This window comes from Staurois parvus, unplaced genomic scaffold (assembly GCF_062004578.1).
Source record: "Staurois parvus isolate SC_StPar_1 unplaced genomic scaffold, SC_StPar_1.0 ptg000031l, whole genome shotgun sequence".
In the NCBI taxonomy this organism is placed as follows: domain Eukaryota; kingdom Metazoa; phylum Chordata; class Amphibia; order Anura; family Ranidae; genus Staurois; species Staurois parvus.
The window spans coordinates 6,338,732-6,359,852 of record NW_028317827.1 but is presented as its reverse complement, the minus strand read 5'-3'; the positions used below and the strand labels follow the sequence as shown (position 1 = coordinate 6,359,852).

General features: G+C 43.0%; 1 protein-coding gene across 2 annotated transcripts in view; it reads right to left on the bottom strand.

The window, feature by feature from the left end:
• Nucleotides 1–20,849, bottom strand: part of TANC1 (tetratricopeptide repeat, ankyrin repeat and coiled-coil containing 1) — a 336,351-nt gene extending 315,502 nt beyond the window's left edge. For both annotated transcript variants that reach the window (XM_089659744.1, XM_089659745.1), the window contains exon 1: nt 20,555–20,849. The gene's annotated coding sequence lies outside the window, so the exon portion shown is untranslated. The remainder of the gene's footprint in view (nt 1–20,554) is intronic.
• Nucleotides 20,850–21,121: the final 272 nt, after the last annotated feature.

Here is a 21,121-nt window from a genome sequence, read left to right as displayed (position 1 = left end):
TTTTCTGGGGACAACCCAAAATTTGGGATTTTCATTTACTTTCACTTTCAATGAAAGTGAAAATGGTCCGCAGACAGCAATAAAACTGACAGGGGTTCTAATTCTTCTCTACTCTATCCAACACTAAAAAAAAAAAAAAGTTTGCCTTTAGTTGTACTTTAATGCGGACCATACACAGTTCTGATTTGAGCTGTGGGTGACCTTGTCGGCATGGCAAACTTCATTTGAAGAATCAAAAATAGTCAGGTGAAAAACTGAGCCGAACAGTAAATCAGTAACAGTATCCTATCAGATGCACTCATTGTTTGAGTACCCTTGCAAGGGTGTTGTGGCTGCTTGAAAAGCTGACAGCAGAGATTTCTCCATCCATGCTGTTTAACATGGATGAAGAAATCTATGAATGTATGTCTAGGCTAAGAACTGGGAAAGAAAAGTTCTGACTTGTTGCTAAGGATTGAGTAAAAATATTCAAGACTCGGCACATGAGTCATCAATTGGGCATCCTTTGAAAGACAAGCAAAATGAAAACCAAACTAAAATGAGTGTCTGTTTGTCACTGCTAGACAAGTGCTGAATCAGAATAGGAAAGTACCACAATATAATGAATGATTGTTTCTTTGACGGCTTTGTGGAAAGCTGCGAAAGGTCTTTCACTATCCAAACAGGCACAGAGATAAAGGAGAACATGGGAGGAGGTCAGCCACAGAAACAGTCTCTCTGCTTTATCAGCTGTATGTTCCATGTTCCCAGCTTGTCACAGAATTAAATGTAAAATGTGGGAAAGGAAAAAGGTTAGAGTCATATCTAGACTCCAAGAGACGGTCTGTTGGCACGTTGGACTGAGACAAAGCTGAGAATTACAAAGCAGCAGTTCCCATTTTAGTCACATATAAGAGGAATCATGCCCAACAAAATATGATTAGGCCTAACTGCATCAAACACATCACCGCTCCTGACAAGATTATCTTCATGACGCAGAGCAGCCATCATGTGATACCTTCAACAAAACCACATACGCTGGACTATAAACCCATCTTGCTTGGAACAAGGCCACATAGAGGTCAGAAGCATATCTTAAAGTGAACCTTTGTTTTGCCCACATAGCAAAGCAAAAGTAACCGTCCACCTTTTCTCGTGTCCCCAATCTTCAGGTCGGTCGTATCAGAGCTAGGCTAGGTTAGCAATTTCTTCCCACCACTACATAACATCTCTGGGGACTAGTTACCGTCACTTCATCATGGAAAGGAAAAGAATACTCCCTCATATCAAAAACCATTTATATTTCAATATTTTTATTGAGAAACAAGCAAACAATAGCATAAAACGAGATGGCAATAAAGTCCACCCACATGGCGGAACGACATATAGAGCACTATCAGAACACAGATAGGCACGCAAAAAAAAGTGTCTAACAATGGCTATAGTGATATACCCAGAGAGTGCCAGTACCATCAAGATATTCAAGTTTCAGCAATCAATAAAGAAGAAAGGGAGAGAAGAAAGAGAGAGAAGAAATAGGAAACAACTCTTAAGGGAAAAGGAGAAAGAAAATAAAAAGGGGGGGGGGGTTAGCTGTAAGACTCTCAGGATATAGAAATATAAACTGATCCAAAGCTCCCAAGTTCACTAAAATCTGGACACATCATTATTGACAATACTTGTAAGTTTATCGTTCACCATTATCCAATTAAGTTTCAAAAACCATTTAAAGCGGAACTAAACCCTCAAATTTAATGATTTCCCAAAGCAGTTACATTCAGGGCATGTTGTGAATGATAACTGCCATTATTATTTGTGATCTCAACTGAACAGTCAAACCATCAAATGGCTGGAGTCCTAAATGATCACATGTGCAGCATAATGGCAACCGCAGATCAAACAGAGGCTAAGATGGCAGAAAATTTGGCTGTAAAGAAGGGTTTAGTTCCAAATTAACTTGGTGTAAATGGAGCAATGGGCAAGAATGGATGAGTAAGCATTTGGCAGGCATATAAAGGCTAAATTGGAACATGTTACAGACATTAGCAAAATGGCCACCAGATGACTTCCAGTTGTGTCACTTCCAGACGGAAGTGATGACAAGATGGCCACCATATCACTTCCTGTTTTGGGCCATTTTGTGACCCACATTAAATTTTCAGCTGGATCCCTTAATTTGTAAAGATAAATAAATGATGCCCAGACATCAGTCCCCTGAGGATGTCCCTTGCATAGATGAAATGCGTAGGGAGGGGCTAGCAGCCTGTGATGTCATCAAACCCGCTGGTGTACCACAGTGTGGTGTTTCTGAGCTTTTGTTACCCTGAGATGCTTGTGAGTATATTCACATGGAATAAATTTGTGTTTTTAGCAACATTACTGATACTTTGAGTTTTCCTCTGAATCTTACCACAGAGAATTGTGCTTTCCAGACAGCCAGCAGAGAACTTGGTGTACGTGGAGGTTGTTACTATAACCTGGTTACTATATCCTGAGCTAGTGATCTCTTATAATCTGGAGATCCTGTTTTTTCAGTAAAGAAATTCATATATCTATGTCTGAGGTGGTTTGGGACTAAAGCATGAAACTGTGGCATTTCGTTTTCAAACAAGGTTCTACACCAGCCCCCTAGTGAAGCCCTGAATATTCCTTTGGGAGCGGACTTTCATTTCTATTATATTATTGTTTGATTTATACTGAATATGATTTTATTAACTGTATTATGAGTGCCTTCGTAGTCCACGGACAACTCCTTCAGCTTTCTAGCCATAAGCCCGTACACAGGCACATACAAAAAGGTAGAGGTCGTGTCTGCAGAAGCCTGATGCTGCGCTTGTGAACCACTGATTGTGGGTACCATGCTGTTCCATGCTCCTTGTAGGAAAAAATAAATGCAAAGCCACCAAGATAATGCTTGTGAGAACAAACCATCATATGTATTTTTTTGGGGGGAAAATCTTTTCAGTAGTTCAAATCACTATACCTTAAGGTATGATATCTTGTGTGAAGACTGTTCTACAGTTCTGGTGATCATTGCCTTTGTCAGATTCGGCCAACTTTAGTAACCTGTTGATTGGATGCTATCGGTAACTACACTTGGAACATTCCCTTTGCCCTCCAAGCACTGAATTGCTTTATTTATAGGTTCTACTTCAATCTCCACAAGATGCTGTTTTATGTATATTATATGGAATACCACAACCAACCCAAGGCAGGATGTTCTAAACAGGAGAGTGGTTAAACTGGAAGTAATAGATTAGGTTTAGGATTTCATTCTAGTTTTGAGGACATTCACAATGCAGAGTATTGACCTACATTATCAAGAATGTTTCAGCCTCAGGACAACTTTTCCAGCTGTGCTGTTAATACTATTATGTCTTGAGTGTTTGGCTTAACCCCAAGAATTGTGAGAAAACCAAACCTCCCAAAAACCCCAGCAATTTTGCATGCTCACACTAGGTCTTGGGCAAAAGCCAAAGTAGGGTGTGGTAACAAGGCTCTAATTAAGCCCAGGTCTTTGGCCTACTCACATCCTTCTATAAAGGACAAATACCAAGGAACAAACATGGTGTGCTACTTTGTTTATAGGGGGATTATTATTATGGATTTGTGAGCCATGCTGACGCACATAAGGCTTTTTTCAGCCCTTGCCTGGCCTCTCTGAAGAGCAATCCTCGGGGTCTCTTTAAACGATGAATAGGTCGCATTCACTAACAGTACTACCCACCAAACGCAACAGGGGGTTCAACTTTGGCCATGAAACAAAGCATGGCAGTTGTGGCACATTTACAGCCTTTAACGGTGATGCTTGGTGGTTTGGTAAAACCACAGTTCAACCATCTACTTTTACCACCCCCCTGGCTGCTCGTGTTAATGAGCACTAAATCACATACATTATATTGCCAAAAGTATTGGGACGCCTGCTTTTACACGCACATGAACTTTCATGTCATCCCAGTCTTAGTCCGTAGGGTTCAATATTGAGTTGGGCCACCCTTTGCCGCTATAACAGCTTCAACTCTTCTGGGAAGGCTGTCCACAAGGTTTAGGAGTGTGTCTATGGGAATGTTTGACCATTCTTCCAGAAGCGCATTTGTGAGGTCAGGCACGAGAAGGCCTGGCTTGCAGCCTTCGCTCTAATTCATCCCAAAGGTGTTCTATCGGGTTGAGGTTAGGACTCTGTGCAGGCCAATCAAGTTCCTCCACCCCAAACTCGTTCATCCATGTCTTTATGGACCTTGCTTTGTGCACTGGTGTGCAGTCATGTTGGAACATGAAGGGGCTGTCACAATCATGCCCACAGGGAGAGGTGCGGCATTTTGCCCCAAACTTATACATTTTGGTATTGCTCTTAAACTCATATGCCATCACCTGAGGGGGGGGAAGGTGTAGTATCGTGCATACAAGAGCCAGGCACTGGCTCTTGCTGTATTAAGAAGGCTTCATGTATCTCCTCTTTCCCCCTCCCTCAGGAATGCAAGCAGCGTATGATGCTGAGCCCTGCCTAACAATTATTTTGCCAAATAAGGTATTGGCTTGTCCATGATAGGAAGATACCAGTTGATTTTGTGTAGAAAAAGAAGCTGTTATGTTTTGTGTGTAGTCAGAGAAGTGAGGACCGTCTTCGATATAACATCTATTGGACAGAAAGCAAAGGAGAATCTTGCTGCAACAACTAAACCGAGTGCGAGACCAGAAATCCCTTTTTAGCTCATAAGACTTGAAACTGCTTAACCACAGGCATTTATTTGGCAAGTACTTATTTACCTAAACCTCTTTTTGTTATCTGTTTGCTGTGCTGTTGTGCTCTGTATATTTATATATATATACATATATATATGTTACATCTTCTTTCTGTAAATATTTCTTCTGCACCCCTTTAACCTTTTGGTAATAAATCTTACTTTCTGAAAGTGTTGAACTGTTTCTATAGCTCTTAAATGTAACTTACGAGTCCCTGCCGCTGAAGAACGCTACTATGAGTGTTTAACCCTCTGTATAACTGGTCTGTAGAGATAGCGGTATACTGTCGATTAACCAATCATCCTAGTGTATTGCTGAGTTTCCTCTTACTCTGTATAAAAAGGAGGTGGTGGCAGTGTGAAGGGTTAATTGCGTAATTAACCTGACCCAGTAACACGCGCATTCAGGCTGCCGGTACATAGATTGTGGTCCAATTAGCTGGAAAATCGTTGTGCAGGGAGCAGCTGGGCGTGGCATTGTTACGCATGTGACAGCGCGGTTTTAGATTGGCTAGTCCTTCGGTCACGAATTTGGTGAGAAGGGCTGGGGTCTGACGCCGTGCCCGTCACAGGGGCCATCCCCAAACGGTTTCCACAAAGTTGGGAGCATGAAATTGTCTAAAATGTCTTGGTATGCTGGCACCTTAAAGAGTTCCCTTCTCTGGAACTAAGGGGCCACGTTCAACCCCTGAAAAACAACCCCACATCATAATTCCCTCTCCACCAAACTTTACACTTTGGACAATGCAGTCAGGCAAATACTGTTCTCCTGGTAACCGCCAGAGAACACATTTACACTGCTCTAGAGTCCAGTGGCGGTGTGCTGTACACCACTGCATCCGACTCTTTGCACTGAACTTGGTAATGTAAGGCTTGTATGCAGCTGCTCGGCCATGTAAACCCATTCCATGAAGATCGCTACGCACTGTTGTGCTAATCTGAAGGCCACATAAACTTTGGAGGTCTTTAGCAATTTACTCTGCAGACAGTTGACGACTTCTCCGCTTCATCATGTGCTGACCCCCTTCTGTCATTTTACGTAGCCGACCACTTCTTGGCTAAGTTGCTGTTGTTCACAGCTGCGATCACAGTTTTAATACCACTAACAGTTGACCGTGGAATTTTTAGTAGCAAGGGAAATTTCACGTATGGACTTATTGCACAAGTGGCAGCCTATCACGGTACCACGCTTGAATTCACTGAGCTCCTGAGAGCGACCCATTCCTTCACAAATGTTTGTAGAAGCAGTCTGCATGCCTAGGTATTTGCTTTTATACACCTGTGGCCATGGAGGTGATTGGAACACCTGAATCCAATGATTTGGAGGGGTGCCCCAATACTTTTGGCAATATAGTGTATCTAATAATTTTTGTAAGGTAATTTGTGGATTGGAATAATCTATCATCTTGACCAGTGGTCTCCAAACTGCGGCCCTTTGTTTGCTTTTATCTGGCCCTTGGGGCGCTATTTCATCTACTGATACCAACATTTAGGTATAATTCCCCCCTCTTACACTAATGAAGGGGGCACAACTCCTTCAAATGACACCAAAGATGGGGCAAAATTTCTTCCAGTGACATAATTGATAGGGTCCAATGACATCAATGATGGGGCACAATTCCTCCCACTGACAGCAAACAATGGAGCATTATTTTTTGTTCACTGACGTCGGGACCTTTTCTACTTCCACTGGCCACAGTCTGGCCCTCATAAAGTCTAAAGGACAGTACACTAGCCCTTTGTTCAGAAAGTTTGGAGACCCCTGGTATTGACAATGGTGCAAAAACAAATGTTGAAAAGAAAATATTAACAATGACATACAAAGTCATCCCCCAGCTACATCACCAACTTATCAACATATCAACCAAACTGTTCTCTTCACTCCTCTCAAGACCTTTTTCTCCCTTGTCACCTCCAGGACTTCTCAAGAGCCTCTCGTCCTCTGGAACTCTCTACCTCAACCTGTATGGCTATCTCCTGTGCTATCCACCTTTAAGCAATCCCATCTCTTCAGCCTAGCCCATCTCTACCCAACCTCTTCATTTTATTTTCCCTTTATATAGTAAGCGCTCACAAGCAGGGCCCTCCTAAACTTCCTGTCTCGTGCACAAACTGTTGGCGCAATACCAATCCTGAACAATAATAATAATAGAAGAACCTGAAAATAATAAGGCAAAATATTCACCATTCCTGCTGCCCATGTCGCTGCAAAAAACAGCTACCGTGAAGAGGATTCACCCCCCAAAGTACATAAAACTTTTATGTAGCAGCTGGGATGAGAAGCAAAGGGAAATATTTAGAGCTGTCTTTCCCAACCAAGGTTGCATGACACCCTGGGGTTTCTCCAGGGGTTGCTAAGGGTTCTCTGAGAGAGCAGAGGCATATTGATCTCTAGCCTGCATTGCCCACCAATGCAAGGATTCACTAAACATTTCTGGCATCTAATGCAATTTTTTCTTCGCCATATTCAGTATTTGTTTGAATTAATATTAATCGCTGAAGATAAGTGTGTCATATTGATTGCTTAGGTACACCTCATTCTTTTTCTTTTTACAGACTCTTTGCAACCTACTGATCATGTGATCACTATAGATATAAATTTACAGAAGGGGTTCTCCGAGATCTGAAACATTTTCAAGTGTTCCCCCCCGTGGTAAGAAAGTTGAGAAAGGCTGCTATAGGGTGTCAGAGTGATACCTCTGAATCTGCTGGAGCTGATGACATCACATTCAAAATAGCGGCACCCATCAGCAGTCTCGGTGCTTCTATATATCTACACAAGGGGGGCTTTTGCTGGTAAAGCAGAATTCCGAGCTTTACCTATCTAGTCTTAAAAACATTCCCTCCCCCCTCCTAACACCTACAGTCAGGTCCATAAATATTGGGACATTGACACAATTCTAACATTTTTGGCTCTATACACCACCACAATGGATTTGAAATGAAATGAACAAGATGTGCTTTAACTGCAGACTGTCAGCTTTAATTTGAGGGTATTTACATCCAAATCAGGTGAACGGTGTAGGAATTACAACAGTTTGCATATGTACCTCCCACTTGTTAAGGGACCAAAAGTAATGGGACAATTAGGCTTCTCAGCTGTTCCATGGCCAGGTGTGTGTTATTCCCTTATTATCCCAATTACAATGAGCAGATAAAAGGTCCAGAGTTCATTTCAAGAGTGCTATTTGCATTTGGAATCTGTTGCTGTCAACTCTCAAGATGAGATCCAAAGACCTGTCACTATCAGTGAAGCAAGCCATCATTAGGCTGAAAAAACAAAACAAACCCATCAGAGAGATAGCAAAAACATTAGGCATGGCCAAAACAACTGCTTGGAACATTCTTAAAAAGAAGAAACGCAACGGTGAGCTCAGCAACACCAAAAGACCCGGAAGACCACAGAAAACAACTGTGGTGGATGACCGAAGAATTATTTCCCTGGTGAAGAAAACACCCTTCACAACAGTTGGCCAGATCAAGAACACTCTCCAGGAGGTAGGTGTATGTGTGTCAAAGTCAACAATCAAGAGAAGACTTCACCAGAGTGAATACAGAGGGTTCACCACAAGATGTAAACCATTGGTGAGCCTCAAAAACAGGAAGTCTAGATTAGAATTTGCCAAACGACATCTAATAAAGCCTTCACAGTTCTGGAACAACATCCTATGGACAGATGAGACCAAGATCAACTTGTACCAAAGTGATGGGAAGAGAAGAGTATGGAGAAGGAAAGGAACTGCTCATGATCCTAAGCATACCACCTCATCAATGAAGCATGGTGGTGGTAGTGTCATGGCGTGTGCATGTATGGCTGCCAATGGAACTGGTTCTCTTGTATTTATTGATGATGTGACTGCTGACAAAAGCAGCAGGATGAATTCTGAAGTGTTTTGGGCAATATTATCTGCTCATATTCAGCCAAATGCTTCACAACTCATTGGACGCCGCTTCACAGTGCAGATGGACAATGACCCAAAGCATACTGCAAAAGCAACCGAAGAGTTTTTTAAGGGAAAGTAGTGGAATGTTATGCAATGGCCAAGTCAACCACGTGACCTGAATCCGATTGAGCATTAATTTCACTTGCTGAAGACAAAACTGAAGGGAAAATGCACCAAGAACAAGCAGGAACTGAAGACAGTTGCAGTAGAGGCCCGGCAGAGCATCACCAGGGATGAAACCCAGCATCTGGTGATGTCTATGCGTTCCAGACTTCAGGCTGTAATTGACTGCAAAGGATTTGCAACCAAGTATTAAAAAGTGAAAGTTTGATTTATGATTATTATTCTGTCCCATTACTTTTGGTCCCTTAACAAGTGGGAGGCACATATGCAAACTGTTGTAATTCCTACACCGTTCACCTGATTTGGATGTACAGTCATGGCCGAAATTGTTGGCACCCTTGATATTTCTCCAGGAAATCATGTATTTCTCACGAAACGTATTGCATTAACACATGTTTTGCTATACACATGTTTATTCCTTTTGTGTGTATTGGGACAAAACAAAAAAAGGGAGGAAAGAAAGCAAATTCGACATAATGTCACACAAACCTCCAAAAATGGGCTGGACAAAAGTATTGGCACCCTTTCACAACTGCGGATAAATAAGAATGTTACAAGCATGTGATGCTCCTGTAAACTCACCTGGGGCAAGTAACAGGTGTGGGCAATATAGAAATCACACCTGAAAGCAGATAAAAAGGAGAGACGTTCACTTAACCTTTGCATTGTGTGTCTGTCTGTGCCACACTAAGCATGGACAACAGAAAGAGGAGACGAGAACTGTCTGAGGACCTGAGAACCAAAATTGTGGCAAAATATCAACAATCTCAAGGTTACAAGTCCATCTCCAGAGAACTAGATTTGCCTTTGTCCACAGTGCGCAACATTATCAAGAAGTTTGCAACCCATGGCACTGTAGCTAATCTCCCTGGTCGTGGACGGATGAGGAAAATTGATGAAAGATTGCAACGCAGAATAGTCCGGATGGTGGATAAGCAGCCCCAAACATGTTCCAAAGACATTCAAGCTGTCCTGCAGGCTCAGGGAGCATCAGTGTCAGCGCGAACTATCCGTCGACATTTAAATGAAATGAAACGCTATGGCAGGAGACCCAGGAGGACCCCACTGCTGACACAGAGACATAAAAAAGCAAGACTACAGTTTGCCAAAATGTACTTGAGTAAGCCAAAAGCCTTCTGGGAAAACGTCTTGTGGACAGATGAGACCAAGATAGAGCTTTTCGGTAAAGCACATCATTCTACTGTTTACCGAAAACGGAATGAGGCCTACAAAGAACAAAACACAGTACCTACGGTAAAATATGGTGGAGGTTCAATGATGTTTTGGGGTTGTTTTGCTGCCTCTGGCACTGGGTGCCTTGACTGTGTGCAAGGCATCATGAAATCTGAGGATTACCAAAGGATTTTGGGTCGCACTGTAGGGCCCAGTGTCAGAAAGCTGGGTTTGCGTCCAAGATCCTGGGTCTTCCAGCAGGACAATGACCCCAAACATACGTCAAAAAGCACTCAGAAATGGATGGCAAAGAAGCGCTGGAGAGTTCTGAAGTGGCCAGCAATGAGCCCAGATCTAAATCCCATTGAACACCTGTGGAGAGATCTTAAAATTGCTGTTGGGAAAAGGTGTCCTTCCAATAAGAGAGACCTGGAGCTGTTTGCAAAGGAAGAGTGGTCCAAAATTCCGGGTGAGAGGTGTCAGAAGCTTATTGATGGTTATAGGAAGCGACTGATTTCAGTTATGTTTTCCAAAGGGTGTGCAACCAAATATTAAGTTAAGGGTGCCAATACTTTTGTCCAGCCCATTTTTGGGGTTTTGTGTGACATTATGTCATATTTGCTTTTCTGCCTCTGTTTTATATTTGTTCCAATACATACAAAGGGAATAAACATGTGTATAGCAAAACATGTGTTAATGCAATACCTTTTTTGTGTGAAATACTTGATTTTCAGGAAAAATATCAAGGGTGCCAACAATTTCGGCCATGACTGTAAATACCCTCAAATTAAAGCTGACAGTCTGCAGTTAAAGCACATCTTGTTCATGGCATTTCAAATCCATTGTGGTGGTGTATAGAGCCAAAAATGTTAGAATTGTGTCGATGTCCCAATATTTATGGACCGGACTGTATACTAACTAACCTGTGTAAGACAGATGCCCATTCTTGCCAATTTTCAGGCCACTTTGGTCTGGCTCCCATGTATGCCAGCACCACTGCAGGAGAAAGGAGAAGCACCAACAACGGAAGAGCCATAGGAATCCTATGGGTAACATCACCGCTCCCAAGCATTACCAACTGTTGTCAAGTGCTCTCTCTTCTCCCCTGCAGCCAGCACTGGCTGACACAGTGGAGATCAACTTACTGGAGCAGAGCAGACTACAAATAGGCAAGTATAGACATATTTTTTGCATAGGTTATTTCGTATAGGTGTAAGCAGTGGGGGAGGGAGCGTTTTAAAACTAGTTAGGTAAAGCTCAGAATCCTACTTTAAATGCACATATAATCCTTTGGAAATGTTGTTGGAAGGAAAGGTTTGGCGACTTGGTCTCATTACCAGCTAAACAAGCATGTGTTTTAAAGCTAGAATTAACACAGCAATGTCCTGAAGAAAATGGCCAACTTGCACTTCTCTCACCACTTTCACACACGTATTCAGGTAAAGACATCTAACTGGCGCTCTGACATTAACTGCTTCCTTCACCTGTCAAAATGTCAGTTTAATATGTGTGGAGAGCATGATAAGGCACATCCACTCCCACATCTGGCTGGGTTCCCATGGAAAATATCACTTGCTATAAAATATTGTTTTATGACTCATCGAGCGATGCCGGACAATGCAGCGTGCCAGAACGAAATTTAAGTTTGCATCTAGAAGAAAGAACTTCCTGAGAGATAGAGGCCATGAGCAAGCCAAATGTCTGCAGGCACTAATAAATGTGTTTACAATTAAAGAGGAACCCTGCTGTGCACTATTGGAAAGTTTACTGTCTACATGACAAAACTCCATTGCAATTTCAGAAAGAAAAGAGAGCGTTCAGAGGGGTGCACCCACTTTGTGAAGTCGCTGCATCTGCAACCACAACCATAGGCTGACTGCATGAAACTGGGAGTGGATGCAGACGCCAATAAAAATGCCTCCTGCGCACAGTACGGGTGCCAGTACAGTCATTAGAGCGGCTTCTGTTGGGCACACAAACCAAAAGTCACTGGCCGATTTTCCATACAGTTTACAATAACAGATTAAGAAGCTCAGTTTAATACTGTAAAGAACACTACTAGATATTGCAGGGAACTTTTGGCTTTTCAGACTGTCTTTTCAGCAGCAGCCGTCATTGATTTTGAAATAGGTTGCAGCTGGATGTTCTTCTGAGCAGTACTTGCATTTAGCACCTTATGCTTTCAGATAAGTATGCACTGAATGTGGAATTCCTGCATTTGGGGCATAGGTCTCTAAACGCATAGGGCCTTAAACGCAAGTACCGCTCAGAACAGCAACCTGCCACATATTTCAGCCTGTCATTGATTTGACAAGCTGCTGGCAGAAGACTATATATTGCACCTATGTCTCTCTCCTCTTTACCTCCGGTTCACATATATGTGGCCGTGCGGGACGCATTTTGCACGGGCACGAGCGCCCATTCATTTAAATGGACTCCCGTACCCTGTGACATGCAGAGAAGTCCCTGCACTTCTTCTGAAAATGCAGCCCACACAGGAACCTCGTTGCGTTTTCCAGCGCACGCAGCGGGCCATTAAAACTAATGGCACCCACCTGCAGGTCCGCATCTCTCTGTGGATCTGCAGAGGCACCACCCGCACAGATGTGAACCTAGCCTTACACTTGCGTAAACCCTAATCCTACAAAAGAACTAGCATTCTTGTTATAGAGTTTGTGCACATGGACATTTTACATGCCTTGCAGAAGCTTCTGGGAGTTTTCCCGCACACTGGTAGTCGCATGTGTTGCATACAGCCTGTGATACAAGGGTATGGCTGTATGTGGCTTTAGGCTGGGTTCACACTGATGCTGTGCGGAATTTGCAGCATTTTCTGTGCGAATTCCGCAAAACACGGTGCAGCGTGCAGAATCAGATCGCATAGGTGTGAATATCCATATAATCCGATTCTAGTTTGGACCAAAAAAAATTATCCTGCACCTTTTTGGTGTGGGTACGGTGCGATTGGAGCCATTCCTAGATTGTAAGCTCGAAAGAGCAGGGCCCTCGAACCCCTCGTATATTGTTTTGTTACTGTATTGTCTCATGTACTGTCCCCCACTATAATGTACAGCGCTGAGCAAACCTTTTGGCACTATATAAATACTGTATAATAATAATAATAATAATACAAAAGAATTTACACTAGGCCACAGGCATACCCTACAGGGGTCGAGTACGACCCAGCCCCATGCTGCAGGGGCTCGCGAGACCCCCCCCTGTATGCCTGGATAGGAGTGGCAGGGCAGCTGCATATAGAGGAACCGCGAGAACATGGAGAGATCGGTTCCTCTATATGCAGCACCCCCCCCAATTCGGCTTTTTTCTGCTGTCCCCAGGTGCTCTCCAACCTCAACACCCCCTCCCCAGGATTTTTCCTGGCCCTTGTGCTCTTTCCTTGCCCCCCCCAACCCCCCGATACCGATCACTGACTCTGTCCATGCATAGCTAAGGCATAGTAAATGGTGTTTCAGTTTGTGAATGGAGGGGAAGCTCTGTATAGAGCTATTCCTGTCCATTCATTCAGTGCAGCTGAGGCTGCAGAGATAGAGATTGAGGGCTGTGTCCACAATCTCCTTTCGCTGTCTCAAAGGTGGAACATCAGAGGTCTGAACCCTTAATATCTCACCAAAGAACCCCCAACGTGGCTCCTAAAAAAATAGCAAAAAATAATTTTCCAAATTTTAAAAATGGTATAAAAATAAAACAAAACCTACTGACACCAGTGGCAGAACTACCAGGGTCACAAGGTTACGACCGGGCCCTGGAATTCCGCCACCAGGCTCGAAGGGGAGGACCCTAGCTGAGGGTCAAGGCTCATGGTTTCTTGCACTGGGGCCATGAAGGTGCTAGTTACACCACTGCACTAGGCATATAAAATGCCTACAAATTTCCATGTGCATGAACCCTTAGCTAAAGGCAGCCAACCTAAAACAATCGACTGTGTAGCAAACCTTCGCAATTTCACACAAGTAGGAGAATAATTACAAGTTTTTCCTGAATGATCCAACTATTTATATAAAGCATTTTTTTTTTCTTTTACTGACATACTTTTAACAGAGATCCAATTTTCACGTCAGTCTTATTAGCAGCTAGTAGATGGCCATACTTGCTACCTTCACTGTGTCAGGTTGACAGGTACACTAAATTACCGGTTAGTAATTTGAAACTTCTTAGTTCTAATCCAACAATTGCAGCGCTCAGCTATCAATCCACATGCATTTAATGGGAAAATCTTGAAGTTTCCTTTCAAGTGCTTAAATAGGACACTTAAATCTTCAAAAAATATGAACTGCCCACTAGGCATAAGAGGCACGGAGGAATTCCAGGAATCTCCCTCTTTTCCACAGCTGGGATAATACAGTGAAATCTCACACTTTGCAGATACCTGAAGGCATGGTGACTGACATCTTGCAGCAATTAACCTGTGATGGCCTATTAGCCACTTTCTAGCAGGGGGTCAGCCGTACACTGCCGAGGTTAACTTCAGCAGAGAAACTGTTAGATACGCTACATAATGGAGCAGAAACAAAATATCATTAAGTGCAATTATCCAAAGAAAACCCCCTCCTGGCATGTATTTAATACATACCCCTTAGCTACCTATATCGAAATCCATTACTGATAACCTGAAGATTAACAAGACACAAGCAACTACCGTGTACAGCCACCCGTGAAGGTCATATGTTTAACTATATACAAGAAATGATAAATTACTTCGTTCTCAGCTAGCTGTAAACACGCAGAGGTTAATTCCCGCCACCAACGGCAATTTTCGTCACATGCTTTTCTAGCCAACAGATTACGTCTACAATACTCATCTGCCTTGAAACATAACTGCAGCACCCCGGATGATGAGGATCACTATAGAAATAATTACAGGCTCATGTAAAAGGCAGAAGTTTTCAAGCATGCAGTTATGTTTTCAGCCTAAGGGCTCATTCAGAGGAGCACCAAGACCCATCCCGTTTTGTTGTGTGTGCATTCATCTCGGAGCTGCATGCAGGCAGGCCATAGAAGTGGGTGGAGATGCAGCAGCTGCGCACACACAGTCGAAATGTGACATGTGGGCAGGAGCGAGTGCACAAAATACAAATGCAAACACCAACTCCAGCCAGCATGACAAATTTTGAAATGTGACTATGTCTGTGCAGCCACTGCATCTGTATTCATTTGTAAGGGCTGCCTGCACGCAGGTGGATGCGCATGCACCAATAAGCAGCTCAGCAGAGAGGATGGGTCTCAGCACCTGTCTGGATAAGCCCTTAGACTGAAAACATATCTGCATGCTGGAAAACTTCTGCCTTTTACATTTCCAGTGTCCACACATTTTTAAAGCCCAACTTCAAGATTAAAAAAAAAAAAAAGTGTTAAATGCTCATAATGTCGAAGGGTGCATGAAAAGGTGTAAATACTCACCATATATTGCACTCGACCAGTCCCTCCCAGCCTACCCTGTAAGCTGCGAACTGCTAAGGTCGCACACCAGCCTCCTCAGACTACAATACAGGATTAAAGCTGAACTCTCAAAATCATTTTGTTGGACTATTTGCCATGTAAAAATGAATTACCACTATTGATGCCTGCTGCTGCATTCGGTCTTTTACTTTTATGTAGTCCCTGCAGTATTGTAAGCACTGAATGTCCAGCACTAAGACTTGTAGTTCAAGCTGTAGTACAATGATCATAGTATGTTGCTCGCTATACACCTCCTCCATTCAGAAAAGGCCTTGTAGTTTTTTCGCTGAATGCAAGGGTTTCTGTGATTGGATGTTGCGGCAGATGAAACATGATTTCCCAATCACACTCTCAGTGAAAGGATTACAAAGCTCTTTCTTAATGGAGGTGTACAATGCATGACCTGCTATGATTAGTGTACAATAGCCAAAGCTGTGGATTCACACCTTTATTTACCGCAATGCCATTCAAAAAAATAATTCATTTTGAATGGTTCCCCAATGGACTTGCGCTTTAGTACACCACAAAGAAGACATGAGTGTTTTGGTACTCTACAGGTGTGGTCAGGTCTGTTAAAAGCGTCACTAAACCCAAAACAATAAAATCAGTCTGTATATGCAATAAAGTATGCTTGTTATACTCACTGTAAAACCTAAAGTGGTATTACTCTGCATTGTTTAAAAAGGCTGTTTGATCCTGTCTTCTCTGATCCTCCCCTTCTACTGTCCCCAATCCATCTGCTGATAGAACAGAGCCATAGGAGGCACTCTTCACATGCTCAGCTTAGTGTGTATAGCTAGAGAATGTTTTTTTTTCCTTTCATGGGAGAGTGCATGTGATCAGAACAGGGCCAATCAGCACTGTCCAGGCAGTGTGTCAGGGGTTATGCAGCCTCATAGGACAGTCAGTAGAGAATGAAAACTCCTCCTACAAGCTTTAACCAGTGTTCCGCTGGACACGGATAAAAGTCACAAGACTGCTATATACTGCTGATAAGAAATGGTATTTAGCAGTTTATATTTACTAAAATAATTTAATTTCCATGTTCTGTGTGCTATGGGAGACTGGATATACTGAATGCAGGGTTCTGGGTTTAGTAACACTTTTAAACCTGACTTGCTGGGTTGCTCTCTGTAATGCACAGATATTTTCAGCTTTTTGCACAGGACTGGCACAGATCTGTCACTTTTTTGTGTTAACGGAAGGAATTTAGCCATAAGTTCGCCATATTGGACAAATAAGGACAGTCTTGTCAGTTCAGCGACAGGCCTATGCCTTATAATTGTCAATGTTGGTGAGACCATTGCCCACCCTATTAACTGTGTATGACTTCCGCTAATCTGGCTGTGCATTTTTTATGACAAACTATTTTTTTTATTTTGTAGGTTTATGCAACAGTGTGTACACCCCATATTTTATGGCATAGTTACTGCCCCTGCAAATGTACAATTCACTGCAACCACATTTTTTCTATTTGTGAAGGTTTAGATTCCATGCAGACCCTAAGAGCTTATATTACCATCAGTCAGTCCTGACTTCATTATGGACTAGCTAAGACATTCTGAGAATAACATTCAGGACAATTTGTGCAGTACATGCACCCCCTGCTAAAACTAATATGATATACTCAACAAAACCACTGAAAGCACTGTGTGGTGAAGACACTGCCAGTAACAGCACTAAAAGCAAAACAAAAAAACATACTGTACATTCTTATTTAATCAGGCAGTACAATGACTATGTGCCAAGTGCCGGAATTCAGAACAATTTAATCTCTCTCCTCGTTTGACTTCATTAGACCAAAAGATCTAATAAGGTCAAATGAGGAGCGAGGTTGGTTGCTACAAGTTACTGCACTTTGCACCAAGTGCGTTGGCACCCCAATATTGTCCATTGCCAAGCAAAACTTGGCTGTCCAATACTCCTCCATCTTGGCTGGGAAGGCCCAGATCTGGTAATCTGTGATCAAATCTGATAGGTATGACTTCATGTGGAATTGTTACACAGATAACAATAAAAGCACAAGACCTACATACACACCCAGCCCCTTCACTACTCCATCTTCCATCCCAGACGACATTCATCTGTTGGAATTAAACATCTGCAATGCAATATATGCACAAAAAACTCGCCCATACACAGAATATCTACAGAAGACTCCAGATCTTCTCTGCTAAATTATTAGTGTGCCTATAAACCTGATTATTTTCCCACCCAATAGCCATTAAAATATGTAACTTCCAGCTGGATTAAAGATAACGTTTTCTGAGGATCACAATGGTGTGTGTAAGCAGCTCTACATGGACCATTTCTAGTCTTCTCTGCACCAGACTGCCCACAACTGTTAGATGTACCCATCACCCTGAAAACCCAAATTTGCTGAAAAAGCTGCCCATCACAGAGGAGAAGTCTTTGGAAAGACCAGTCTACAGATGAATTGACCCTGAACATGGATCAGTGTCATCATTATTCCAACACATACAGATGGGCTCAAATGAATGCGCTAAAACTAAATCAGTCTAGTTCTATGCACCCCACTGTTCAAAAATACAAGAGCGCTATTAGCAATCAATCCCAATACATGCCTTGGTGCTCCACACCAAGAAATAATATAGTCAAAGTTACAGTAGATACTCAAATGAGCTCCGAAGGCAGATGATGAAGACAATAAAGTTGCTTTATTATGCAACAGGTGTAGTAAATCAACTTTATTGTCTTTATCATCCTTTGTTGGAAGTCCTTTGAATGCCTACTTGACCTTTGGCTATATATTATTATTATTATACAGTATTTATAAAGCGCCAATAGTTCACTCAGCGCTGTACATTACAAAGGGGGACAGAACATGTGACAGAACAATACCAATACAATGCAAAACATGAGGGGATCGAGGGCCCTGCTCTTTCGAGCTTACAATCTAGAAGGGATGGGATAGTGGTACAGGAGGAGATAGCTGTGGGGGATGGAGTGGTAGGAAGAGTGGAGGAGGTCAGCAAGTTAGCAGGGGGTGAGGTAGGCTTCCCTGAAGAGATGGGTTTTCAGGGTGCGCCTAAAGGAGAGGAGAGTAGGTGATAAACACTTATACATACACAAATACACCACTCAATCCCATGTACATGCCTTGGTACTCCACATACAAAAATAATACAGCCAAAGGTTCAGTAGACACTCAAAGGGCTTGTTTGCCTTCCTCTGGATCAAATGTGGGTTCTGTATATGAAGGATTTCAATTCATATAATCTTTGTTTTTTGTTGTTAGAAATAGATGGGCTTTTTCTAGTTTTTTCAACCTATATAACTATGACTTCTGACAGAATGATGAACAGTCAAGTTTTTTATTAATCCGCTGGAATTCCTTTGAGTGCCTACTCTTCTTTTGACTATGTATATATCCAAAACAGGTCATTGAGGGCTCACTCTCTACAGTCCTATGTGTAGCCACCACACTCTATGTGCAAGGTAATTGCCCTGGTGCTCACCCACCAAGAAAATCTTTTCAAATCCAAAACAGGTATAGAGGTACTCATGGTATTGCAGCAGAGATAATTCAAAGCAATGGTGTTTTCTATGGAGCTCAGTCCACCTTTCTTAACACTTGAGGACAATGGACTGAGCTCCATAGAAACACTAATTTATCTCCACTACAAGACCAGTGAGTACCTCTAAGCCTGTTTTGGATTTGTATGGATTCTTTTAGTGGGTGGGGACAAGTGCATTTACCTCACACATAGTGTGATGGCTTCCCATAGGACTATAGAGAGAAAGTACTCAATGACATGCACATGCCTTGGTGCTCCACACATCAAAATGATACAACCAAAGGTAGCAAAAGTCACTCAAAGGACTTCCAATGGAGGACAACTGAAAAGTTGCTTTACTAAGCCTATGAACTAAAAAAGCAATTTTTTTTGTCTTCATCAGCCTCCATTTGAAGTCCTTTGAGTACCTATTCAACCTTTGAGTGGAGGATGGTGAAGATAATAAAGTTGCCTTATTTCACCTACACCTTGTCTTCATCATCCTCCATCGGGTGTCCTTTGATTGCCTACTCTACCTTCAGCTGTATTATTATTATTACTACATGATGAGCACATATTTTTTAATAAATATACCACATACACACAGCATAAGGTGGAGTAGGCACTAAAAGAACTTTCAATGGAGGATGGTGATGATAAAGCTGCCCTATTACACCTGGTCTTCACCATCCTCCATTGGAAGTCAACTGAATACCTACACTAATATATATATATATATATATATATATCTATCTCACTCAATCCCATGTTCATGCCTCAGTGCTCCTCATATATTAATAATATAGCGTAAGGTAGAGTAGGCACCCAAAGAACATCAAGTGGAGAATGATGAAGACAATAAAGCTGCCATATCACACCTACAACTTGTCTTCACCATCCTCCATTGGATGACCTTTAAGTGCGTACTCTATCTATATCTTCAATACAGGAGCACTAAGGCATGAACATGGATTGCTTGATATACCGTATAGTAGAGTTGTCACTCAATGACTTCCGACGGAGGAGAATGAAAACAAGGTATAGGTAGGTGCAGGGGCGGACTGGCCATCTGGAAACTCAGGCACTGCCCGAGGGCCCGGGGTCAGTAGGGGGCCCCATGAGATACCCCTGGTACCTTTTTCATAGGCTTTTTTGAGTTTGGGAAGCTCACAGGGGCCCCATGATCCCCTATTGCACGGGGGCACCATGAGTTGTCAGTCTGCCCCTGGGTAGGTGTAATAGGGCAACTTTGTCTTGACTGTCCTCCATTGGAAGTCCTTTAAAGTGCCTGCTCTACCTTTGGCTATATCGCATGGGATATATAATATATATATATATATATATATAGAGAGAGAGAGAGGGAGACACGCGCAGCAGAAGGTGAAGTAGGCACTCAAAGAACTTCCAATGTTGGAAGGTGATGACATGGTTGCCCTATTGCCCCTAGTCTTCACCATCCTCCATTGGCAGTCATCTGAATGTCTCCTTTCCTTCTGGCAGTCTAGATAGCCGTATATCTGACAAATAAGATATAGCCCACATTATGCAGAGAGGAGACCGCACACCTTGTCGGGCCCCGTTAGAGCGCCATCATCAGACACATAGGAGGAGATGTCACCTGTGGAGTAGGATGGAGAAGGTGTGAGGTCACAGGAGGGAGCTGTAGATGATGATGGTGGTGGAGTAGATGGAGCTGAGCCCGGACATGTCCTCCCCTCCCCGGTCTCTCTCCTCTCCCTGTCCCGTACAGGGCTCCGCACTCTCCGATACAACTTCCAACTTCTCCGCAAACTTCCCGAACTTCTCCTTCGGATCGATGCCAGGTGATCCGATCAGCAGCACTCCTCCGATCAGCGCTCCTCTGTCATCGCCCACCCGCACACACAGCCCCGGCCGGTCTCTCACTCCCTCTCCCTCCGGCACTTCAGTCCCACCGGGCGGCTCAGTCTGAGAGCTGAACTCCCCCAGCGCCGCCTCCCGCACTACCCAGAGCGGCCGCTAGATGTCACCGGGTGGGAATGTGGAAGGTAGTAAGGAGGAGGAGGGGCGGGGGGTCACCAGAGGGCACAGATCAGGGAGAGATCTCCTCATTGTATGATACATAACATTCCTCATCAGGGACCTGCCACACTTTTCTTCTGAAAGCATTAAAGTGACAGTACACTGTAGAGCAGTATTCTTAAAG